The sequence below is a fragment of the Trichomycterus rosablanca genome, chromosome 10 (genome assembly GCF_030014385.1).
Source record: "Trichomycterus rosablanca isolate fTriRos1 chromosome 10, fTriRos1.hap1, whole genome shotgun sequence".
Classification (NCBI taxonomy): domain Eukaryota; kingdom Metazoa; phylum Chordata; class Actinopteri; order Siluriformes; family Trichomycteridae; genus Trichomycterus; species Trichomycterus rosablanca.
In genome coordinates this window covers 22643389-22656828 of record NC_085997.1, presented here as the reverse complement: position 1 = coordinate 22656828, position 13440 = coordinate 22643389, and the positions used below count along the sequence as shown (strand labels likewise).

General features: G+C 39.7%; 1 protein-coding gene across 1 annotated transcript in view; it reads left to right on the top strand.

Annotated features, from left to right (window-relative positions):
* Positions 1 to 4924: 4924 nt before the first annotated feature.
* Positions 4925 to 13440, top strand: part of jcada (junctional cadherin 5 associated a) — a 40044-nt gene continuing 31528 nt past the window's right edge. The window contains exon 1 of the mRNA XM_063003688.1: positions 4925 to 4989. The gene's annotated coding sequence lies outside the window, so the exon portion shown is untranslated. The remainder of the gene's footprint in view (positions 4990 to 13440) is intronic.

The following is a 13440-nucleotide window of genomic DNA, read 5'->3' as shown; positions in this document are numbered from 1 at the left end:
TAACTTACTGTTGTGATTTGCCAGCAGTTCTCCCTTAGTAAACATCTTAAACTTAATTTATTCTGAGATGTTTTTACATTTATTCATATTTAAATACCTTTGCATTATTTATATTTCTGTGCTATTTTTAGTACTTTCACGATCCATAGACACAAACAATAATGTATTATTTAGCACAGATTATTTAATGATTTAAAATGAGCTCATGTTCAGAGTACTCTAAATGTCAGGCATTTAGTTTTAACTGTTGTGTTTGCTCAGCATGTTCTGAAGTAAAAATTAATTAATATGTAATTCATTATAATGGAGTAATAACAAAATTTGTAGTTACCTTAACTTTTTTTTTTTTATGAAATATTATACTGATTGCCTAGGATTATTTCTCCCTGTAAAGGACAGCAGGGGTTTGGCAGTAATCGGATAGAAATAATCAGAATACGTAATGAGGGTACAAAAATGTAGTTTTACTATAAAACACTTAATATTTTAAGTGTACAAAATATTTTAAATAGCTTATGCTGTATGTATATACACATACAGTGGTACTTTGTAACTCAACTTCCCCAAAACTCAAAATCTTTTAAACTTAATGCCCTTTGTTGAGAAATTAGAAATTTCCCTTAAACTCAAAGTGTGTGCGACTGCTGCTTTGTTCAGCACTCACCTTGAGCAGTGCGGTAAAATGTCATCGAAGTGTGAATATGAGACGAATCTGCATTTGTGTGCAATAACCGTCAAATCCACTCTGAAAGCTCCACATGTATCTGTGTTTATCTGGATTTTCCTCATTGTTTCACTTTTAAACTTGTGTTACAGCTCGAGGTTCTGAGAAATTGTGAGAATCAGCTTTTCAGAGAGTCTAAAATGCTTATTGTTAAAAAAAAAGCTTAACGTGGTTTAATGTATTAAAAGAACGACATAGAAACACTAAACCTCTCTTAATGATTACTGCTCATAGGTTCTCTCCACGATTAAGAAACATAAGGAAACAATAAAGAAGTAAAGGTAAAGAGCAATACAGTTTTTTAATTGTATTTCAGTGTTTTTTATATTATATTTGTGGTATTTTCAGTGTATAAGTGTCAAAAACAACCCAATTATTTTACATTAGCCTAAAATATATGCAGTTCAACGGGACCATGGACCACATTAACAGGTTTCCCCATACATCCTTATGGGAAAAAATACCAACTCAACGCCTTTTAAACTCAATGCCACTCCCAGAACCAATTGATGTTGAGTTTCAAGGTACCACTGTACTATTTTATTAACATTAATTAATACCATTGAGTTAAATAAGTTGACAAAGGTCCACGTGCACCGTTATTCAACTCCCAGCCTCATTACTTGGTGGAACATCAGTTTGCTTTAATAACCTCTAATAAGTGATTTTTTTAAATGCTAACAAGCTGACACCTCTTTAGTAAAATCTTTGCCCGTTCTTCTTGTGTAAAAGCTTCCAGCTCGTTGAGGTGTTATGACTTTTGTGCTGCAACTGCTTATTTGATAATTGCTTGAAAGTGTAATTATCACTATAGTTCAGTTTTACCACAGAAGGCATAACATTCCTCTTTTTTGTGCCTTGGTATTTCTGTGAATCTATGATTCCAGTCACTTGGTCAAGATTGCTGGTGCCTGCAGCAGAAAAACAACCCCACACATCTGACCCACTTCCATGCTTGACTGTGGGAATTCTTCTGGTCATAAGTCTCACCTTTCTACATCAGATAAACCATATGCATATGTTAATCCATATAGCCAAACTTTTTTTAGTGTGCTGGCATTAAATTAAAGCTAAAGATTAAAAATTAAAAAAACTAAAATTAACAAATCACAATTTTAAAAGAATATTTTAACCTCTTTCTCTCTCTCTCTCTCTCTCTCTCTCTCTCTCTCTCTCTCTCTCTCTCTCTCTCTCTCTCTGTGTATCTAATTTAATATATAAATATATTTTTGTTTGTGTGTGTGTGTGTGTTTGCTGACATAAAGATCTGTGCTAGTTTCATACAGTTACACACCTACCCCCACACACAATGGAGGCTGCTTCCTCAATGCTGTAAAAACGTATGATTTTTAAAAAAGTTTGTTTATCTTAAGTGCCCACAGGAGATGTGGGGGTGTGAAAACAGTTCTAAACATTGCTTTGATTTACAGGACTCAAATAATCATTTAGTGGGTAATTTAAAGTCAACCGGATTTATCCCAAACAATGAAGAGGCCTGAACCCAATAGTCCGCCCAACAGATGTGCAAATATTGTGGAGTCTCTAAAAACAAATATGGTGAACATCAAAACCAATTCATCATAACCCTGAATTAAGGTCTTTTGTGAGTCTCCCTTTGAATAGTCAGGTGGGCTGTGGATGGAGATTTACTTGCCAGATAAAAAGAACACAGTTTCTGATGAAAAGTCTACACAGATTTAGTGATATGTGCAACATCTGTGTCAATATTATGAAACCAGCTTTTTTTTTTCTTTTTAGAACTCTTCTCCATCTGGGATTAGTAAAAACACTCAGGTATGTAAAGGGATTGTTTTCTGTGGGTATTTGTAGACTAATACAGTTGCAGTCTTAATTATTCAACCCCCATTGTAAATTAGGTTTAGTAGAAAAATGTACAAACTTTCAGCTGTTTGCAATAAACCAACTAAACAAGAACAATTTAAACTAATGTAACAAGTGGTTTCTCCAAATCCTACCCACACTATTTTATTTATGCATTTTCTCCCAATTTAGCATAGTCAATTTGTCTTCCGCTGCTGGGGGATCCCTGGTTGCAGTCGAGGTGGGTATATTGCTGCTCACGCCTCCTCCGACCTGCGTGCAGCCCTTAGCAGAACCTTTTTTCACCTATGCACTCTGCACAGGTGCCTCTCTATTTTCCAATCAGGGTCCTTACACAGCTTTGAAGACCCCACGCACATAAGCTGCGTCCGGAATCGCATACTTCCATACTCAATAGTACGCGAAATGAGTACGCGAGAGCGGTTAGTATGTCCGAATATATAGTATAAATAAAGAGGTACGCGAGAAGTACCCAGATGACCTACTTACTGGGCAGCCATGTATGAGTATGCAAGCGATGCACACTTGCGGTCCACTAATGTATCCCATATTGCAACTGGAGCTGCGTAGGCGTTCAAAGCGGAATAAGAAACAAGAAAGATAGCGGAAAACGGAGTCCTCTGTTCACAAGTGTAAGTAAGATAAATAAAACATTTTAAAGACGAATAAATAACAAAAAGACGATAAATATCCAAAATTTTGGCGAGTGGGGTTTGTAATGAGTCTGTAACTATGGTGATATTACGTCATCACGTCCTTACGTCATCACTTGACGTTGGCAAGATGGCGCATGTAGTACGTAGCGGTGTTGTGTGCATACTGCATACTTCTGTACTGAAAGTATGTACTTTTTTACCGGCCGAGTAGTGCATACTTCCTCCAATCTAGTACGTACTCTGTAAGTATGCGATTCCGGACGCAGCTATAGTCTAGTCAATTAAGCCCGCTAGTTGGCACCCAGTCGAGTTTCGAACCGAGGAGTTCAGAATCTCGGTGCTGGTGTGCTAGCGGAATATCCCGTTGTGCCACCTGGGTGCTCACACCACCACTTTTAATGACTACTACAGTCTCATTATTCAACCCCTTCATGACAAGTGTCCTTAGTACCTAGTAAAGCACCCGTTTGCTATTATGACCCATTGCAAACATAATGCATAACCAGACACTAGCTTCTGGCAGCATTCCTGAGGAATCTTAATCCATTTCTCATGGACATTGACATCAGTTCACTAATAATCTAGGGTTTGAGTGCTGCAGTCGTCTTCCTACATTTAAATTTTTGGCATTTAGCAGACGCTCTCATCCAGAGCGACTTACAGAAGTGTATCCACAGTAGACATTTTTCTACTCTAGTTTAAGTAGACAGTCCATGGATACAAATCATAAGTACATTTTAGTTCTCAGCTTAAGTGCTTAGTAAAGAGGTGATGAAGGTTTTTAATTGTCTTTTGAAGACAGCAAGAGACTCAGATGTTCAGACAGACAGAGGAAGTTTGTTCCACTATTTGGGTGCAAGTACAGAGAAGATGCCTTGATGCATGTCCTCCCCGAGTTCTGAGTGGAGGATCAAGGTTAGCAAAACTAGTGGCTTGAAGGTTGCGTGGTACAGAGCGGGGTGTGACGAGTTTTCTAGGGTAGTTTGGAGCTGGTTCAATGAGAGCATCATTGTTTTAAATTGAAAAATCCCACCAAAGATTTTTTATGGGGTTCAAGTCTTGCGACTGTGACTTGAGGTGTGACTTGAGGTGTGAGGTATGCTTGGGATTATTGTCATGTTGCTTCCTCACAGAAGGCATGACATTTTCCTATAGAATCTCCTGATACTTGATTGAGTCAATCTTGCTCTTTACATGCCATGCTGATGCTTCACTGTAAGCACGATGTTATTTTCACTGTATGCTTCATTCCCCCTCCTCCAGACATACCGCTGATCCACAGACCTGAAAAGTTTTGTTTTTGTTTTATCGCACCACAGAACAGAATGCCAAAACCTCCGTGACTTGTTTATCCCTTTTGGAAAGTCTTTCCACATTATTTCTCAGTACAAAGTCAAAAACAGTTTGTGAATTTAAAAGTGGAATTCTACACCAGAAGTATTTTAAATCAAATAAAGCTTAAATAGTCTAATTTTCCCTCTGTGTGGGGGTGTTGAGTGTAGATAAGGAAATGCTATAGTAGCAGTAGTAGTAGTAGGAGTGTGTTTCCTCTCGGTTGAAGTTTCTCAGCTACTTTGGGAGGAACTGATTTCACCACATTTGGGGCACAGAGGGACAAACTGTCTCCTCTACCCAACCCAACCCAACCCAGCCCAATCTCTCTCTCTCTCTCTCTCTCTCTCTCTCTCTCTCTCTCAGTTAGAGGACAGCAGTGGAGGTGAGCGGTCGGAACTAAACAAGGTCTCCCTACAGATCACATCTCCTCAGGTACGTGCAACATCACATTTCGTCTGTAATCGTTCTGTGCTGTTTTGCCCCTAATACAAGGTTAGTGAGATTTATACGCCGTTATTTAGTACCATGCTGACGTAGCTGAGATATTTTAAAGCGGGACGGGTTAATCACCGAGTCGTGATGTTGCCATTAGTGAAGGAAAGAAGCGCAAGGATACAGGCTTTATAAAACTGCTGAATAACGGACGTGAATTAAAAATCATCCGCGGCTGAGGGTCGGATAGCAAAGCTTTGAGGTAGACCCGATTTGAAACGCGTTTAGAAAGGAACGCTCTGGGACCGTTTATTTACCAGAGCTGGGCTGGACTAAACAACTTTCTCTGACAAGTAATAAAACTGAGGCACAGTTATTTTTATTGTGGAGAGACTGTTCTGAGAAAACAGTTTTAGTTAGTTTTTTTGTTTCTGGTTTCACATACACACAGCATTGGGGCTGTAAGATAAAACTGCTGGTTTCCCCATCACTTTAGCTGAGGTCAAAGCCTTATTTATATTACTATAATACCTCAAATCTGAAGCTGTCCCATGTTTTTTTTTTCCAATTATAAATGTTATATTTTCCTGACTTATTCTAGATTTGAATGTGAGATGCTGATAGCATGCAATTTATTATATAATGTAAATAATAGATTTTTAAAAGCATTTTCAGGTTACAGTTCAGGTTAACACTCCAGCAAAACAATAGTGTTGTGTTGATGCTTGGCAGTTGAAGAACTACTTCAAAAGGAAAAGTGTGTCTGTTGGCAGTAAGGGGAACACCATGTGTGTTGGTGTGAAACTCAGAGAGATGAAGCATCATCCAGCTGTAGCTTTGTAGATCTCAATCTTGGTCAAACCTCAGCTCAGAATTTATACTTTGACCAATTTTCAGCAAACTTAAGTCAATAAATGCTAATGATGGTGAAATTAAAATTCCCAGTGAACTCAACTCAACTCAAAAGAAGCTTTATTGGCATGACAAAATAGTACATTCGTATTGCCAAAGCTCAGTTACAGAGAAATAAAAATAACAATAAGAACAGAAATATACAAAACAGTTACAATAGGTGCAAAAATATAAACTAGAATAAAATATTAATATAAACACTGCAAATAATAACAATTAAAAAGGTGACATTTACAATATTGAGGTAGTAAAAAAACGTTTGTTGTGTGTGTGTGTGTGTGTGTGTGTATGAGACATGGTCACCCACTGTCCCTCATCTGTATGCTATTGGTCCATCTCCGGAGGCAGTATTTTCATCGCTCCAGAATAGCTTTTTGATGGTCCAACAGGCCTTTTCTAATTTGGATCTTGTGTTAAATACCACCAAGACTAAGGTTATGTGGTTTGGCAAAAGAGGTTCGGTTCACCAAGCAGTCCATGACATCATCACTGTCAATGGGGCTACTTTAAGTCAGGTCTCTGAGTATAAATATTTGGGCATATGGCTAGATAGCACACTGACATTTTCATATCACATTAGTAAATTACAGTCTAAGGTTAGATCAAAAATAGGCTCTCTGTATAGAATGCGGGCCTCTCTTAGTCGATCTGCTAAACTGAAACTTGTACAAATGACCATCCTCCCCTTGTTAGATTTTGGTTATGTTATATACAGGTCAGCTCGAAAAAGTGATCTTCTGAAACTTGACGTACTTTATCACTCTGCCATTCGGTTTGCGATAAATGCTCCATATAAAACACATCACTGTACCCTTTATTCTACTTTACCACTTTTACTTTGCCATCTTTACACACTCGTCGTGCTATTCATTGGTTTATGCTCATATACAAAACCCTGCTTGGTTTGTCTCCTCCCTATTTGTGTCATTTATTGCAAACCTCATCTTCAGTTTATTATACTCGCGCTGCTCATCGTATTTCACTGAAGGTTCCTAAAACGAACACCATTTTTGGTCAGTCATCATTTCAAGTGGCTGCAGCCATAGACTGGAACAAACTGCAAGAAACTCTAAGGCTGGATACATTTCTTTCTAAGGCAACTTTAAAAAAAACTAATTACACATATCTTAAGAGATACATGCAGCTGTATGACAAATTGATTTTTCTTTTATACTATTGCTGGATGATTCGACTATGTGTTATTGTATTGTGATCATCGTTGTTTGTTTTCAGTGTCTTATGTAAATTTGTTTGTATGATTGTTCCTCAAGAGGCTTTGCCTTTTGCCAGGCCGCCATTGTAAATAAGAAGCAGTTCTTAATGACTTGCCTGGTTAAATAAAGGTTAAATAAAATAAAAATCTGGTGGCAGGTGTGTGTGTAGAGTGCAGCTAGTGTGCAGCTCTCTTTGTGTTCCCCCAGTAGGTGAGGCAGTTTGTCGGGGTCTGGGAGGGAGGTAAAGTTGGGGATGACGGTGTTACATTTGGGGAAGAATTGGACCCGGATGTGGTGGTACTTGGTACACTGGGTGAGGAAGTGCAGCTCCGTCTCTACTGTACTGAGAGTGCAGTGCTGACACAACCTCTCCTCCCGGGAGGAGGACCGGGTGTGTCGCCCCGTCTCTACGGCCAGGTCATGTGCGCTCAGTCTGTACCTCGTCAGGGTGTTTCTTAATTTAGGGTGGGATACTGTGCTCAGATAATCTGCTGTACTGTAACACTGCATTTTACTTTGAACTTTAGTTTCAGTTTCCCAATAATTTAGATATTTTATTAATATTAATATTTTATTAATTTAGAGTTTTTGTGTAATTTGGTTTATTCTAATAGCGTTTGCAGATTTATCTTGTTCCTGAGTCTTGATTGTGTTAGTGTGTGTTATTAGAGTGTCTGTGTGTGTCAGTGGTGTATCGTTGCAGTGACTCAGGACCAGTTGGATGAGGGGACTGGTATGTTTGCTCAGCTCTTGGTGTTTCAGGGCTTTATAATGATACGATTGGGGGGTCACTCTCGTTTAGATGGTTCCAGAAGTTGATTGCAACCATTGTCTATGTTCACAGTGAGCCCATAGTGTTTTGAAAAGAAGAAGAATAGAGAATAGAATAGAGTAAAGTGTGTAATGTGTCTGACCCGCATGGTCTTGGTTAAAAATAAGAAATCATTTCAATGAGTAAACTGAGAACACTGCTTACAGTTTGTCATGTGACCTAACTTGTATGAATTCCACTGAATTTTGTATGAGATTCGTCCGACCTGACAGTGACAGCATGGAAATGCACAGATGCAGAGGTCATATTGATTCAGGGCATAGAAATGGTTAAGTAAACTTAAAGTTAGTCAAGTGAAATGTATATACACCGATTAGGCATAACATTATGACCACCTCCTTGTTTCTACACTCACTGTCCATTTTATCAGCTCCACTTACCATATACAGGGGTTGGACAAAATAACTGAAACACCTGGTTTTAGACCACAATAATTTATTAGTATGGTGTAGGGCCTCCTTTTGCGGCCAATACAGCGTCAATTCGTCTTGGAAATGACATATACAAGTCCTGCACAGTGGTCAGAGGGATTTTAAGCCATTCTTCTTGCAGGATAGTGGCCAGGTCACTACGTGATGCTGGTGGAGGAAAACGTTTCCTGACTCGCTTCTCCAAAACACCCCAAAGTGGCTCAATAATATTTAGATCTGGTGACTGTGCAGGCCATGGGAGATGTTCAACTTCACTTTCATGTTCATCAAACCAATCTTTCACCAGTCTTGCTGTGTGTATTGGTGCATTGTCATCCTGATACACGGCACCGCCATTGGATGCACATGGTCCTCCAGAATGGTTCGGTAGTCCTTGGCAGTGACGCGCCCATCTAGCACAAGTATTGGGCCAAGGGAATGCCATGATATGGCAGCCCAAACCATCACTGATCCACCCCCATGCTTCACTCTGGGCATGCAACAGTCTGGGTGGTACGCTTCTTTGGGGCTTCTCCACACCGTAACTCTCCCGGATGTGGGGAAAACAGTAAAGGTGGACTCATCAGAGAACAATACATGTTTCACATTGTCCACAGCCCAAGAGTTGCGCTCCTTGCACCATTGAAACCGACGTTTGGCATCGGCACGAGTGACCAAAGGTTTGGCTATAGCAGCCCGGCCGTGTATATTGACACTGTGGAGCTCCCGACGGACAGTTCTGGTGGAAACAGGAGAGTTGAGGTGCACATTTAATTCTGCCGTGATTTGGGCAGCCGTGGTTTTATGTTTTTTGGATACAATCCGGGTTAGCACCCGAACATCCCTTTCAGACAGCTTCCTCTTGCGTCCACAGTTAATCCTGTTGGATGTGGTTTGTCCTTCTTGGTGGTATGCTGACATTACCCTGGATACCGTGGCTCTTGATACATCACAAAGACTTGCTGTCTTGGTCACAGATGCGCCAGCAAGACGTGCACCAACAATTTGTCCTTTTTTTAACTCTGGTATGTCACCCATAATGTTGTGTGCATTGCAATATTTTGAGCAAAACTATGCTCTTACCCTGCTAATTGAACCTTCACACTCTGCTCTTACTGGTGCAATGTGCAATTAATGAAGATTGGCCACCAGACTGGTCCAATTTAGCCATGAAACCTCCCACACTAAAATGACAGGTGTTTCAGTTATTTTGTCCAACCCCTGTAGAAGCACTTTGTAGTTCTACAATTGCTGACAGTAGTCCATCTGTTTCTCTGCATGCTTTGTTAGCCTGCTTTCACCCTGTTCTTCAATAATCAGGACCACCACAGAGCAGGTATTATTTGGGTGGTGGATCATTCTTAGCACAGCAGTGACACTGACATGGTGGTGGTTTGTTAGTGTGTGTTGTGCTGGTATGAATGGATCAGACACAGCAGTGCTGATGGAGTTTTTAAACACCTCACTGTCACTGCTGGACTGAGAATAGTCCACCAACCAAAAATATCCAGCCAACAGCGCCTTGTGGGCAGCGTCCTGTGACCACTGTTGAAGGTCTAGAAGATGACCAACTCAAACAGCAGCAATGAATGAGCGATCGTCTCTGACTTTACATCTACAAGTGGGACCAACTAGGTAGGAGTGTCTAATAGAGTGGACAGTGAGTGGACACGGTATTTAAAAACTTCAGCAGCGCTGCTGTGTCTGATCCACTCATACCAGCACAACACACACTAACACACCACCACCATGTCAGTGTCACTGCAGTGCTGAGAATGATCCGCCACCTAAATAATACCTGCTCTGTGGTGGTCCTGTGGGGGTCCTGACCATTAAAGAACAGGGTGAAAGCAGGCTAAAAATATGTAGAGAAACAGATGGACTACAGTCAGTAATTGAAAATGCACACATATCTGGCTGTCTGAATGATCAGGATTCAGAAGTCAACCTTTCATTGCCTCGATGTCACATTCATCTCATTACCAGTATTAACATTATCTGCAGTTTGAACCACAATAGCTTTAATGTTTCCATGAGACACCATAGCATCCATAGCCTCTGTGTTGTATGAGATCAATGTTTCTTGGCTGTCAGCATTTTATGCCGCGCCCCTTGTCTGACCACTGTTGGTGGGTCTTCACTATGGCTGTCTGTGAACCCCCCATGCTGTATTAGAGATTCTTCAACCTAGTCATTCAGCCATAATGATAAGGATTCATTAAAGTTGCTCAGGTCTTCATTCCTGGCCATATATGCTTACTATGAGTTTGACATGCTTTTAATTACACAGTGTCAGAACTTATGCTTTATTTAACTTTTAAGGCTATTCGGGAAATTAAGAAAGACATTTTCTGACTCCCGAACCTTTGTGCTAACACTGAACAACCATGGGCTTCACTTCACAGCAGGAGGATCTGAAAATAACACTAATTGATGCCTACAAAGCAGAAAAGGACAGTAAAATACGTATATAGTGCAATTTCCACCATCTTAAATGTCATCAAAATGGCAAATAGGAAAGATGTGAAAACCTGTAAGATAAAACTGTTCATAAGCTATCCAGAAAGGCAAAGAAAAATTCCGGTATGGTGGCAAATGTCCCACAAAACCTCCAGTCTAAGCAAAACTTCAACAAGCAAACAAAAGCTAACGTCTGGGTCCAACCTCAGCCTGGATTTCCACTGGTAATCGCCCTAGCGTGGCAGTAAAAAAGGAATAAAAAAAAAAGAATGTGAAAATAAAATAAATCAAAGAAGAAAAACATGAATGTGAAAATAAATGTGTGATTACAGCACATTTCCAGTCTGGAGCTCTAAGCTTTCCCTGCCAGGCTATCGCTCTGTACCTGTACTGCTAACTATTATTCCCAACTATTATGGTTAAGTACAAGGTTAACGAGCCGTTATAGTCATTATATCCTTCTGACATAAATATGAGTTTAGTATGGTTTCAGTTATTGACTGTTGACCTTTTATCACACATCCTTTGTAGACAACTGGATTTAATTGTGTGTGCTACTGCTCTCAAAGGCACTACTGGGAAAAAAGGAAACTAACTTTTTAAATTAGACTTTATTGAAAGTTCCAACAGATGTAAATAAACTAATGGAAAAACTCCAGAACTCCACAATAAGGTGGAACATCATTCAATCAGTCAGTACTTATAGCCCTTAGCATCCAGTGAGATTGTAGCATTGAACACTATATGGCCAAAATTCTCTGGACACCTATTCTAAATATTGAGCTGAGATGTTTGAGCCAGATCTATTGCCAACAGGTAAATACAATAAATTATTTTTCATTTCATTTTCATCTTAATCAACGTTCTTATGCTGTTCAGGGTTGCAGCAGGTCCTGTTTCTATTGGAAAACACAAAGCAGGATTTTCCTGGATACAGCGTCAATCCATCCATCCCAGTCCCTTAGACATAGCCATTGGTGGGCTAGTGTAATAGACAGCTTCATCACCGATTAGTTATGTCAAATAAATTATATGCATTCCAGCATAACCCACACAAAGCGAGACCAGGTTTCATAGTGGCAAATTAGCTAATGTTGTTGCCTTACAGCTTCATAGTCCTGGGTTTGATCCAGCACCACCATTACAGTCAGTGGATTATGTTAAAGGTTTTTTTAAACCTGTATTTACATTCACATCCTGGAGGGTGAATTAGATTTTTTTTATTATTATTATTTCTGTGTGTAATTGACCTAGTGTTTGATTCCATTTGATTGACTGGCACTTTGTCCATGATGGATAAAGCTCCAGACCCACTGTGAACTGATCAGCGTACTGAAACTAAACGCACTAAGCAAGCTGTTACTAAAATGAATGAATAAAATCAGACAGTGAGATGCCAGCTTTTTAAAACTGTTTAAGGTATCTTATTAAATGTGCCATTGGAATGTGCTGTGTCTGTTCTTATGGCACTGCAATTTTACATTTATATTTGTTGGATTTAGCAGATGCTTTTATTCAAAGCAACTTACAATTATGACCAAATACAGTTAGAGTAATGGAGGGGCCTTGTTCAGAGACCCAATGGTGGCTGCAATGGAACTTGAACTGGCAACCTTCTTATTACTAGTCCAGTACCACTGAGCCACCACTGCATATCAGCGTACTTAATTCTCATATTTATAATTTTCCTGGACCTATACTGTGTTCTCTAAAGTTGGTTTTAGAAACTGTAAATACGCTAGTTTATTTACTTCACAAAGGGGGGTAAAACTGGCAGACTGAATCTATATTTGTGCTTTTGTGTTTGGTTTTCTTTTGTATGTGTGTGAGTAAGTGCGTGTGTGTGCATAAGTGTGTGTGTGTGAGATGAAAAGCCAGTAATTGACTTGCAGTGTGTCCATGTTTGCACATATGCCCTAAGCAAACTTCGGTCATTGTTATTCTTGCTCTAAGTGAGAGTGCGCAGTGTTCTTTAGGTGAAAGCATCCCCTTAGTCACACAGACTGAATCGGAAATGTCTGGTCAAACACCATCCAGCTACTGAAGATATCGCATGACTCGTTGTTTTTAAACGTCTTCCTGCTAGCTCACCAGATGTGCTCAGATTTGGAAGTGAAAAATTTATTCACAGCTTGATAAAGAATTTATCATCTTTATGGAGAGTAGAGGAAAGACAGCAAGATATTACAGAACTGATGTTTTCTGAGAAAACAAATGTGTTGTACTATTTTTGACTACAGTGTTGGGATCCATAGAGCAGGGCCACAGTGTCATATGGAAATAATGTTATGTAATACACACTGATCAGCCATAACATTAAAACCACCTTTTTGTTTCTATACTCACTGTCCATTTTATCAGCTCCACTTACTATATAGAAGCACTTTGTAGTTCTACAATTACTGACTGTAGTCCATCTGTTTCTCTGCATGCTTTGTTAGCCTGCTTTCATGCTGTTCTTCAATGGTCAGGACTCTCCCAGGACCACCACAGAGTAGGTATTATTTGGGTGGTGGATCATTCTCAGCACTGCAGTGACAATGACATGGTGGTGGTGTGTAAATGTGTGTTGTGCTGGTATGAGTGGATAAGAGACAGCATCGCTGCTGGAGTTTTTAAACAC